The 12992-nt window shown below is 37.4% G+C and overlaps 1 pseudogene; it reads right to left on the bottom strand.

The window, feature by feature from the left end:
• Nucleotides 1-6443: 6443 nt before the first annotated feature.
• Nucleotides 6444-7368, bottom strand: LOC114198054 (nuclear pore glycoprotein p62-like; annotated as a pseudogene).
• Between the last annotated feature and the right edge of the window lie 5624 nt (nucleotides 7369-12992).

Genomic DNA, 12992 nt, shown 5'->3' with positions numbered 1-12992 from the left:
CATATTGGTACTACCACCTGGAATATTTCTCTCACCTCCTTCTCTTGGCCAATTCCCTTCTTAGATGCTGATAAGAAATCATTGTTTATCCCTAAGGGAAGAAGAGGTCTGATGTAATCCACCTGCCACCAACCAAGGGACTGGTTGCTTCAAGAAATGGTGATCTGCCACAGACTTAGGTTCAGTCTTAGCCTCTGGTAAACATTAAGATGTGGCAGTAACTAGACCAGCCTTGGTAAAAAGGAGCCCATGCATAGCTTCCACTCATCCTGGCCACTCTTTTCATAGTCCCATTGCTCAAGGACATTTAGGCACTGGGGTAGCAGAGGAAACAAGCTGGCTGATATCCTCAAGACAAGTCATTCTATCCATCTTCTTATTTAGTGCTTATTCTCTGATGGGCATTCTTTGGCCCATAACCGAGCAGCCAAGGCATTTCCCACTCTCCGTAAGTCCATATATAACCATACTTCAGATTACTTCTCCTTCTGTGTTAGGTGAATGACCCAGTATACTGCTCTTATCTCTGCCTGCTAGTAAGATTTCCTTTAACACTGTCCTTTAGACAAATTTAAGTGGGGATATAATGGAATGGTAGTTTAGTTTTAGCTACCACCAACATACATGAAAAGGTCCAAGTTTCTTTCTTCACTATGTGATTGTAAAAATCCCCACCTGCAGTAGGCCGTAGTTAGTTGAAGGAGGAGTGATGTATGAGCATGAAATAAAATAGTGTCAGGCATAAAGTTGGTCGGAGTCCATTTAGAGTCAGTCGTGTAAGGGGCACTGGGACAAGATGTGTGCATTTGAAGTACCTGATACATACCCTCAGTGTCTCCATAGTTGCTGACTTGTAGCAGGCACTAACAGTATTTGTGGTTTATATCACCAGGAGCATGATACCATCAACGGCAATGAAGAAAGTTAACTATTCTGCGAAGTTAAGGAAGAGAATCTTGGAAACCTTTTAAATGGAAGATGAAATTAAAATGGCTGTATAGACTGGAAGTGAAGGCTTAAGAGGTGGCTTTTAGGCAAAAACAGACTCAAGAGATGTAATAAAAGTGATCAAAGGTGCCTGAGAAAATGAGGGATAATGAGGTAAAGAATGAGGCATGGAATTCTGAAAAGTTTGGAAGTGCAGTGTGAATATCTACTTGGGATCTGCTGAGAGACCTGAACAGTTGTAATACTTAATTTTATGTCAGCTTGACTAGGCTAAGGGATGCCCAGATAGCTAGTAAAACACTATTTCTGGGTGTGTCCATGAGAGTGTTTCCAGAAGAGATTAGCATTTGAATCAGCAGACTGAGTAAAGGAGATCCCCTCACCAATGTTGGCGGGCATCATCCAATTGGTTAAGGCCCCAAAAGAATAAAAAAGGCAGAGGAAGGACAGATAATCTCTGGAATGTTCATCTTCTGCCCTTGGACATTGGAACTTTTGAGACTTGGGCTTTCTGACTCTGGGACTGATAGCACTGTACTCCCTTCAGAGTGGGAGTTACATCATCAGCTCTCCTGGTTCTCAGGCCTTCTGCCTGGAACTGAATTATTCCACTGGATTTCCTGGTTCTCCAGCTTGTGGACAGCAGCTCCCGGGACTTCTTGGCCTCCGTAATCATGTGAGCTAATTCATATAATAAATCTCCTGTTACTTCTATCTGTATATATCCTATCGATTTTGTTTCTCTGGAGAACCCTAATATAGGAGTGTAGAGAGTACTGACATTTTTAAGACTGCTAATTTGCAGAGGACTAATTTGCAGCAGTTCTTATGGGTGGTAAGTGCAAGCTGTTGCAGTAAGAGCTGTGAACTTGAAATCTAGTGGTTGGTGTTTTAATCCTGTCTTTGCCACCTAGAGCATTTTTCCTTAGCTGCAAATGTGAGAGCTGGAATAGAAGGTCTTTGAGCCTCTTTCAGGCTTGATCATTATACAAGTATGATTGCAAATTAGAACCCGAGGATTCTGTGAATATCCCAGTGAGGCATCCTCAAAGTTTGTCACAAGGTGTGCAGGTGTGGGAAGTGCTATATAAAACATAGAATAAAATGATTAGATGTGCAAGTGATTAGATAGCTAGCTAAGTGATCAGCCTGCAGAACTGTGATGGAGAAGACGACCTTATGGGCACAGGGAAGAACAGCGAGAAGTTGCAGTTTAGTAAGTTTAGCGGGGACGTTGTAGTGAGGCGTTCCGCCGGCCTGAACGACGGAGAACGTGAGGAACGGCAGGGACATTTTGTTGATCTCTGCACATCCATGTGTCCGCTAGATAAATTCACATGACCAGATAAAGCTGTTTAAAATCTTAATTTAAGCATCTTAGATTGGAGTCACATGAAATTTCCTTTACAAATGAATTGTATGATGTGAAGTTAAAGGAAATTAATACAAAGTAAACAAGCACAACCAACCCCTCCCCCCCCACAGCTTTTCAGTGACTGAGGGAATTATAGTATGTAATTAAAGAGAGAAAGAGCACAAAGGAGTAATAGTTTCATCTCACTAATGTTGAAGTGACATGACAAAACTATTGTTTCATGTAGAGATTTACATTAGTGATGTATAAAAGGATGGTTAGGAGAAAACTTAGCTTTTAATTCAACATTTCAGTATGCAAATTAAAAATACCACAACTAGAACATTGCTTTTAGTCTTTCCAAAACTGCTATTAGCTTGATTCAGAAGAAATTCTTAACTATTCTGTCATGGAATGGACTCAATTATGACCAGACTGGTCTTTACCTTGTGTGTAATAGAATGACTTGCTGGCTATCAAGTGACACTATCTAGCGACTTCCTCTTCTTTTCATATTTTTGGTGAAATACTATGTGAATAATATGGTATTTGCATATGAATTCAGGTTAGGCAGGATTAAATCAGAGAAGATTTCAAACACTATTTTTTTTTAAGATTTTATTTATTTATTTGACAGAGAGAGAGAGAGCACAAGCAGGGGGGAGTGGCAGGCAGAGGCAGAGGGAGAAGCAGGCTCCCCCCAGAGCAGGGGGAGCCCGCTGTGGGACTGGATCCCAGGACCCCAGGATCATGACCTGAGCACAAGGCAGTCGCTTAACCAACTGAGCCACTCAGGCTCCCTCAAACACTATTTTCATTCAAAAGGTAAATGTTGGGGCACCTGGGTGGCTCAGTCAGTTAAGCATCTACCTTCGGCTCAGGTCATGATCCCAGGGTCCTAGGATCGAGCCCCACATCGGGCTCTCTGCTCAGCAGGAAGTCTGTTTCTCCCTCTACCCTCCCTCTGTGCTCTCTCTCTCTCTCAAAGAAATAAATAAAAAGCTTTAAAAATGTAAGTGTCAATGATGGGTTGGCAGATGACTTCAGTATGCAAATATTTTGGTTTTCATGGAGATAGGATGGATTCCAGCATAAACTACTTCTACCTGCAGAATTCTCTTAATAAAAATACAGTCAGGTTGTCTTTGGTCCAATTTCTTTATAAAGACACTCAATTTTCTTCACTTCACCATAATCGCCCTGAGAAGCATTCTCCAGGACTAAGGTTAAGGTGGAGGATACAGACATCCTATAAAACTGTAGTTTTATTCATCTGGATCAACTTTCATCTTACTATTATCCATATGGGAAATTGTAAAGAAAGCAGAAATATGACTTTCATTAGATTTGTAAAATATACTGAAATAAAACAGAATAGATTGTCTATCAATTTATTTGTCATTCTGGACAAAGGAATGTGCCAATCATCCAACTATATATATTTCCATATACAATTGATTACTCCTAGATATTTACATCTGGATATGTTGTCCTATGAAAAAAATCTTTACTAGTATATGGTTATCTGGCTCCTTCTTCCCACAGCTATGGCATATTGTAAATTGTTTGGAAGAGTCTAGTTACAATGCTTAGTTCTTTAATCTCATGTCAAACTGAAGGTTAGTTTGACCCATATTAAATAAAGGTAGAAAAATGAAAAAGAAGACATTGGTGATAAACAGTGTTTAATTCTATTTTGGAGAAAACAATCAACTCTCTTTCTGTAGGATAAAGCTGAAAATGGCAAAAGCTCACACAAATATACAGTGCTGTATCATTCTCAGGTTAATAAAAACAATTTATATGCAGGGTAGTGAACAAGAAGAAAGTTATGGAAAACATTTCTCACCCAAGGACAGTGTACCAGATGTGTTAAGACTTATGGGGGCAATCAGAGGTGACCAAGTCTCAGTGGCGGGCCTTATTAAGTTAGATGGTGACCCAGCACCTTCAACTTATTAAGCTGTCGAGAACTTCAGTGATTAAAACCAAAGAAAGGTCAGATACAAACCTTCAGAATGTCCCTACACTGTTATTTTCTTATAGGCACTAGACCCTCATGGAAATACTTCTCTTGACTTTAAAAAATTAGGTATTTAAACTGGATTTATCCAAAGCCTGAGAGAAATTTTAGTAGATGATGCTTCCTCAAGATTTCTCATACCAGTTTCATAACTTGAATCAGTATCTAAAGAAGTATCCTTAGAAGGTGGTTTTGCATACCTCATATCATCAGAACTGAGGGCAGAGGAACAGATTCATGGGGATGTTAGCGTCTTCAGATGGGTCCTAGAAGATGAGTGAGACTTGTAGCCACTGTTAGAGATACTGGGAATAAACTTTCAAAACCTTATAATTAATACATGTAAAAGTTAAAATTTGAGATTTAATTCCATCCCAAGTTGTATCCTAGGCTTTAAATAACGTATGGGTTTAGATAACTTTTCTTTGTCCTTTTCCAAATGTATCTGTCTCTGTATTATGAGATATAGATACACCAAACTCTGAATACATTCATGTGTAAATGTACAGGTACAGGGGTATCATGTATATGTAAATACATACTGTACATGTTTCTAGGACAATGTTAAATGTTATGCTTTCTCTTGTCTTGGGATCTAAGCAGAAGTCTCAATTTCATATGCACCAGAACCCTTCAACCCCATGGCGGAAAGTTGCTATACTGTTTCTGCAGCATATGCCAAAAGATTATGAAACTGATTCTGCAAGCTTTAGCCTGTTGCACATCTCTAGGATATGAAGAGAAAAAAAAGAAAGGGCTATTTACTCCTACAATCCCCCTGCCCACCATCACCGCCGCTTTATGGTATTTTCCCTTACCTCCTTTCCAGGGAAGTTTGCCTTCAAGAGAGGTGTTTGAAGAGTTTTTCAGTTGCCTGGAGTCTGAAGGTCATAGGAAGGGGCCACTGCCCTCTGTAGGGAGAATTCTGCAAGCAGCATAGGGATGGACAGAGCGCCCAGCAGAGAGTAACCTGCAACTGTGTGTGGTGCTAAGGGCCTGTGGGAACCTGAGGAAGGGAGCCTTGCCTTAGTCTTCTCACAAGAGACTACAATTTCACAGAACCATTTCCAGGGCACAGGGTTACCGCAGAGGCCAAACTACCGCTAACAGTGGTGCTGAAGGGAGGGGGGTTTTTATGGCAGCTAACCGAAAGAGGCTTCTAGAAAGCCCCAAAACTTCCTGTGAGAGGGAAAATCAGAAATCTTTCAGTTCATTCCTCCTTCCTATTCCAGGATTTCAGTGGGTTGTGGAGAAACTTAAATTTGCATCAAAATTTAGAGTTAGGTGGTACTTCATTAACTGGACTTTTTTTTTTTTTTTTAGAATATCACTTTTATTTATGACTTAGGTAAAACATGCAACACAAGAGATCAGACTGTTCCCAAGCTAAAAACAAGGCTTTTTCTTGAAAAACAAACAAATACACAAAAGCCAGCAACTATAAGTCATATGCTGAAACCAAATAAAATACCAAGTTATCTGTACATCAAAAATAAATGAATTGTCTGAACCTTACCCTTTTAAAAATAACCTAATTCAAGACCTAAATCCACTCTAATGTTTCCTTTTCTCTGAATTTCTATAGCACACTTTCTGTAATTAATAACGCACTTCTTTGTATTATCTATACTGTTTTCATACAGAATGGCATTAATTATATCTCAAACTAGACAGTCAGTTCCTTTGAGGAAAAAGACTACAGTATCTAGCACTATATGTTGAAAGGTAACAGGCATCCAGTAAAGGCTGGCTGGCATCTATTTCTTGGCAAACATTTCTCGATGATCCAGTTAAAGGAAGAAAGACAATGTGTGCTGCTGGTAGAATATGGAATCTAGGAGAATTTAAGATACGAATTACACACATGGAGTCAATATCTAACAGGTTGCTGCCTAGAGCCAAGAGGGCTAATACAGTTATGATTTGCTAATACTAAAAGCCAAACTACAGTTTAATTCTCAACAGCACAGTATTTAAATGGAAAAAAAAAAACAACCACATGCAAACTTCATTGCAACCAAAGATTAAGTAGTTAATTGTGAATACTACTCTATTTCACATCATCACAATTTGTAGATAATGTGTAATCCCAAAACAACATGCTGAAGATACGGTCATTCAATCAAAAACAATTCTGATATTGTGTTCTTGCTCTGCACGATGATGATCCTCAAAAATCCGTGTTACCGCTTCTACTTTCCTTTGCAGCATGCCTGAATTCCAATTAATCCACTGTAGAGAGTCTATATGAGCATTCAGGATCTTGCAGATCTGCTGAAGCGGGTCAATAGTGTCAGCAGGACTTCCAAATGTATTCAGGTGCTCGATAATGTCCTTGAGATCTTGGGCCATTCGTTTCAGCTGAGCATCTATATTTTCTACTAATTCGTAAGTCTTTCCATGCTCCTCATCTGCATGCTGCAGATAAGCAGACCCACTCTGGTCCTTCACAAACTCCTCTAAAGGGGTCAAGAGATCTTCCAGTTCCTTCTGCTGTGACAGGATAAAATCCAATTCTTGTTCCAGCCTCTGCTGATCCGGTTTCACTTTTTCCACTTCTCCATGTAAAGTAGTAATCTTCTCACCATTCTCAGTCAGTGTATGGTCCCAAGCATTGACCTGAGTGGCCTGGTGAAGAAAGTACTTCTCTTGATCCTCTAAATCAAGGCCCCATTTGTTTATCAGACCCTCCAGCTGACCATATGTCATCACGGGAGTTTCAATTGCATTAACAGTCGAAGTAAATGGTAGGGAATTAATACCAACTGGAACAATGTTATTAATCCCAGATGATGTCAGTGACCTTAGGTTCAAGGTAAAGCCACTGGTGGTTGTGGTAGTAGTGGTGGTGGTGGTGACAGTGGTGGTGGTCGTCGTTGATGCTGTAGTAGAAGCAGTATGAGCTGCTCCATCTGCTCCAGGGAATTTTAATCCAAATCCCAAAGTTATGCCACCAAATGTTCCAGTCGAAGTTGCTGGAGAACCAAAAGAGCCCAGTAGTAGCAGCAGAAGTAGAAGCGTTTGACATTGAAATAAACAGCATGGTGCTTGAACAAGTAGTGGCATCAGCAGTCGATGCTGAAGCCAAACCTTGGTGCTTGCCGCCACTGCTCGCCGTCAGGGACCCAAAGTAAATGGATAGGACCTCCGAGACTGTCTTGCGACCGGCGAGGTGGGCCTGGGCCTAATCTGAGCAGGGAAAAAAAAAAAAGGCCTCTACCGCGGGCAGGTTTAGCTGCTGGAGTGAATCTAACAGAGAGACGCTTAACTGGGGTCCCCATTAACTGGACTTTTATTATGGAAGTGTAACATGAAAATTTGTGGGATCTGCCTTTGCACTGAGGCATTTCCATACAGTGCTCTGATAGGAATGTAAATATAAATACTATTTCTGGGAAAAGACATGGCAATATACATTAATAATTCTCTCAGAAATTAATATTCTTTGGCTTTTATATTCCTATGAATTGACCTCTAAAAATAATCAAAATTCAGACAATAGTGTGCATCATAATATTACTTCTAATAATAAAAACACAGAAACAATTTGTATCTAACAAGAGAATGGTTCAATACATTATGGAATACAGTATAATGGAGAGAGATTACATAACCATTTAAATTGTTCTTCTCAGAGATTAACATGGGCAAATGCTTAGCATATAATGTTAAGTGAAAAAGATTCAAAATTATACATTGATTTTAATATCATTTTAAATATTTGATTATGTAAAATATGTATGTCTAAATAAAAGGCTTGAAACAAAATATTAAGAAGGGTTATAATCGGTTAGAGTATGGGTTGGTGATTGTATTGCTCTATTTATACCTTTTTAAATTTTCCAAGTTCTATTAAATTAACATTGTATTGCATATATTATAACTGAAGACACAAAATATAAAGTGATTTATTTTACTGATACAATAAGCAACATTTTTTTCCTATTACTTATCATATTAATAATGGCGGCATAACAGAGCACATCAGAAATTCCGAATTCAACATGTTTTATTCTATAAATTTAAAATTTTACTTTAAAACTATATTTTGACATGAACAATATAATTTTAGATACAAGATTTCATAGAAAAATTATGGATTTGCTGTTGTTTCTTCAAAAGTATTTTTGAACACTTTTGTAATTTTTCTATCCAAAAAAGAAAATAGTTTTTACTGATATAATTTGTATTTTTATATATGGATTTTTATTAAGATATTAATTCATACTTCATTAAGATATGTAATTCCTATTCCATTTCTTATACATCTTAAATTCCTGTATTTCTAATATGCTTAACACAAAGTATAATTCAGTTTTGGAATGCAAATACTTAAACATGAAATTTTATAGTTTGTGCATGTGAGAAAACTGTATAGATGACATTGTCTTCATTTGGAGACACAAATCTCACAATCACTTTTCAGATTCCTACATGTTCCTTCCTTTTCCTTATCAGTATTCTCCCTGTGTTGTTTTCTCCTCTGCTTTCTGACTTAGATGAAAATCCTCACCACATGGCTTCCTCGGTGGCCATCAAAATGTTGTACAATGCAGACTGACACTTGAGGAGGTGGCTGTCGGTGATGTGACCCTTGACAAAAGGGAAAAGGAGATTGGAAGGTGTCGGGCAAATAAATTCCTTTCCTTTTCTTTCTCTTCTTCATTGACTCCTCAGAGGCTTGCTTTCTTCTTGCAAACCCTACAGACAAATTTTGAGTGCCAAGTAACACAAAGACAAGTCAACTTGTCTATGGTTCATTGTTAAGCAGAAACCAGTGTAGTAACAACATCATGGTGCACTTCCTTTCTCCTTCCTTTGCTTCGCTTCACTTTTCCTGTTACCTTCCCCACAGAGCTGGCACCTCTGAAAATGTGTTAGCACCTTAATCCTTGCCTTATGCTTCCCTACCTAGAAGAACCAGTTTATGACACTTTCCACGTGGGATGACTTGTTTCCCCACCAGCTGACTTGGTATAGCTTGGGCCATCAGTATTCTGGAGAAAAGTTTTGCTAATGAAACTGTCTTTGCTATTATTTTGATAAACTGAAAGGAAAAAAATATATGACTCTGCAGAATAGGAGCTTATTTCTTTAGACACCTGAAATCGTGACTGAAAAGATGACTCTGTTGAAGCCAATTTTAAGGTTGTGGTGGTAATACCAGGATTCTGGCAGGAGGGGAGAGAGAGTTTCCTCAGTATGGTCTAGGGAAAAATGATGGCCTTCGAATTCATTATGTTTAAAGTTGCATAGCACAGTCCAGATTATATCAGAATTGTGGTTTCCAAACCAGAGGATGATATCACATATGTCATCTGAGACTCAGTGAACAGCTTAAGCCCCATGTGATTAGAAGTGGGTTTAATCTGGATATTCTACTAGACAGGGCTATTTTATGTCTAAAAATCTTGGTTTATCTCAGCAGTGGCCACAGATGGATTCGAGAAGATCATGGTGATGCAAGTGTGGCTATGTGGAGTGAGGTGAATGTGGTGAGAACTTTGTCCTTTATACTGAATTCAGAAATGAGAATGGACATGGACAATGACGTTTGGAAGGAAGTCTGTAACTTGGTGGATGAAAGTGCCTGTGAGGTGTTAAAACAGAAAGGATGAGTAAATTTTCTGTTGATGTGTCACTTACCTCATTGAGTCCACATTTAAAACAGTATCTATGTTCACCTAGGTTCATCCAGTATCAATGATAAAAAAAAGGTGTATGACACGCGGGATAAATTCTTCTGAGCCTAAATGCTCAAGGATTACCTTTTGTTATCATCGAGAAGCTGAGAGTAGATATGTTTTGACATCCAGAAGATCTAAAGCAACTATGATATCTGGGTTCTATGCTGAGGAAATGTAACTCTAATGTGACTAACTGAGCATTCAGTTACCATCCATGTTCATGGATCATACTTTACTATTTCTTTCTACAGCAAGAATTTGGGCCCATAGTAACAAAGCATGCTAATAAAATGCTTGCATTTTAACATATGGAAGAATTAAATGGACTACCATAATATGCCCCCCAAAAAAGGAAGAAAAAAAGAAGACAATATAAAAATCATGGTTCAATCTAAAATGAGGTAGGAATATGAGAGTGAATTTTCTCTAACGAAACAATTAGACTACACATATCAGACAACATTCCTTTTTATAATATGTCCTCTGTAATCTGAACAGCTGAAGTTCTGGGTTATATTTTTAAATAAGCCAATTGGCAATTAAAAATAACAACTTTAATTGACTTTTAAAATTATAAAATTAATGTAATTTTTACCGTAGATGTTATGAAAAATAAAGAAAAGCATATGAAGCGAAACAAAATTTCCAACACCCTAGGAAAATCATTGTTAATTTGTCTTTGTGCCCCCAATTTTTTTATATTTTTTTTACACAGATACATACTTCCAAATTAAGATAATACTACGTAGGCAATATTGCATTCTGTCTGGGGGATTTTTTTTTGTCATCAATTTTTCTGATGACAGAAATTTCTAAGACTTTTCATATTCTTTGAAAACAGTGTTTAATAGCTTCATATTATTACTTTGTATGGCTGTAGCATGACTTATTTACCCAGCAGCCCATTTGTGGTTATTTAGGTGGTTTTTCCATTTTACTCTCAGAAAGAACTCTGTATTGAGGATCCTTAAACATACTTTTTTTTTCTTTTTCTTTCTTTCTTTCTTTTTTTTTTTTTTGTGACTCTCCTATTCCTTCCTAAGAAGTAGAATTACTGGCTCAAAGAGAATACAAAATTAAAATTCTTTTGATACATATTACCAATATTTTACAAAAACTGGAGCCCAAGATGCTATTCCATGTATTTTCAATTTATATTTTGAGTTTTTATTGAAGTTTAACTTTTTTCATTTATTAGAAATTTTATTTATTATTTATGAGTCTTGATGCTTTTAATTATTTTTCTGCACAAGAATTCATCTTATATATTGTGTTATAAGAACTCTTTACATATTAAAGCTTTTTATGAGTGTGCCAGACAGGAGTAAACATAAAAATAAATCACTTGTTTTCACAACCTTATTTTAGCCTAGAAGACATAAGTAAGCAAACAAGGAAATAAGACATTTGGTGGTTTCAGACAAAGATATTTCTTTGCATCTGACCTTTTAGATAGCAACGGGCATAGTAGGATTGAGAAGGATGATGCCTTAGCTACTGTGTGCAGAGCACGATAAAGTTCTCCGGTTCTCGCGTCTTTATCTTAAATACATATATATCATTTTATCGTTTTCCTTATATTAGCTCTTGCCCACTTCTTGTCAAATTTCTTCCGTTGTATTTTATAATTTTGTTTTTATGGATGGGATCTCTCTTTGCATTATGTTTCCTAATTGGCTGTGGTAGGTGACTGACTTCTTTAATTATGATATCTATAATTTGAGCTTTGGTGCCATTGTTAGGATCAGGGTGAACCAATTACCACACGGTGCTAACTCAAAATTTCCTGTGATTGAGCTCTCAGGATTCTATCTTCCTAAGTTCCTAAGCTCACACTTAGTATGGAAGTGTCAGAGTTGAGAACCTGATGATAACCACAAATCTTAGCTTTAATAAAGTATTTATGTCTACTGGCAGTTTATGTCTTGAGGTTGTACTGTGAAACCTGCTATTTAACAAACACCTTAATTTGTGTTTTGCATCTAGTCAAGTTTAAGAAACTTTTAAAAGGTATTTATACATTCTAAAATCCACTTAATATTGTTCAAGTTGTATTATATTTTTTTGAACTTACTTTCTTGCAGGTTTTCATTTGAAGAAGAAGGGAGTTGATTCATCATGATTGGACAATGTTGAATGAGACTCAGGTGCTGTCTCTGCTTCCTGACTTCTCCCTTGACCAGGGAGGATGTGAATGGTTGTGTGAAGGGGATTGAGTGACTTACTGTGGGAACAATTCCTAGGAATGATCTATCTTCCTATCTCACTGAGTGTCTACTGTGTATTTCTATGGCACTAATTACTACATGGGGGCCCTGATAGATCACATTAGTCCAGGGAGAACATAAGAATCACGGAAAATATTCTCATATCATTTCCCTGAAGGTCTGTCTACAGTTTGCCAGTAAAGTTTTAGAACTTCTTTTCCCTAGACACTCAAAATATTAACTACAATGTTGTATTGATATAATGCACTAATATTCCTTGGTATAATTAACTTTTTCCTACTAAATTTGAAGACTTTGAAAGCTTTGTGTCTTGGGATCAAGCCTATAGGCTTGTTATTATATTTTTTCCCAGGCTTGACTGAAAAATGTTTAAGTATGAGAATGAAAGAATATTGATGCCAAGGTTTCTTTTTTTTCCCCCTCTATTCACAGACATCCAGCTTAGGGGAAGCATAAATGTTTGCCTTTAACAGCCAGCCCAAACCATGAGCAAACACCCCCCCCATATACAAATCACTTCCCATGTTCCCACATTATTGCACACTTGTCTATCACTGTGCCCGTGCTGTGATTTTTAAATTATTTATCTATCTGACTTTTCTTTACTGGATTATAACTCCAAAAAGGTAGGAAATTGGTCTTATTTTTTCATTATGTCTTCTTCAAACCTTTGGGCAAGGCATACGGTAATCACTTATTGAGTGAATCAATAATCCATTGAATAATCATTTTATTTTGTTCTCACATTGCTT

This window comes from Eumetopias jubatus, unplaced genomic scaffold (genome assembly GCF_037043125.1).
Source record: "Eumetopias jubatus isolate StellerSeaLion01/CBP00866 unplaced genomic scaffold, mEumJub1_p1.0 scaffold_5, whole genome shotgun sequence".
NCBI lineage: Eukaryota > Metazoa > Chordata > Mammalia > Carnivora > Otariidae > Eumetopias > Eumetopias jubatus.
This window is presented reverse-complemented; position numbering and strand designations above follow the sequence as displayed.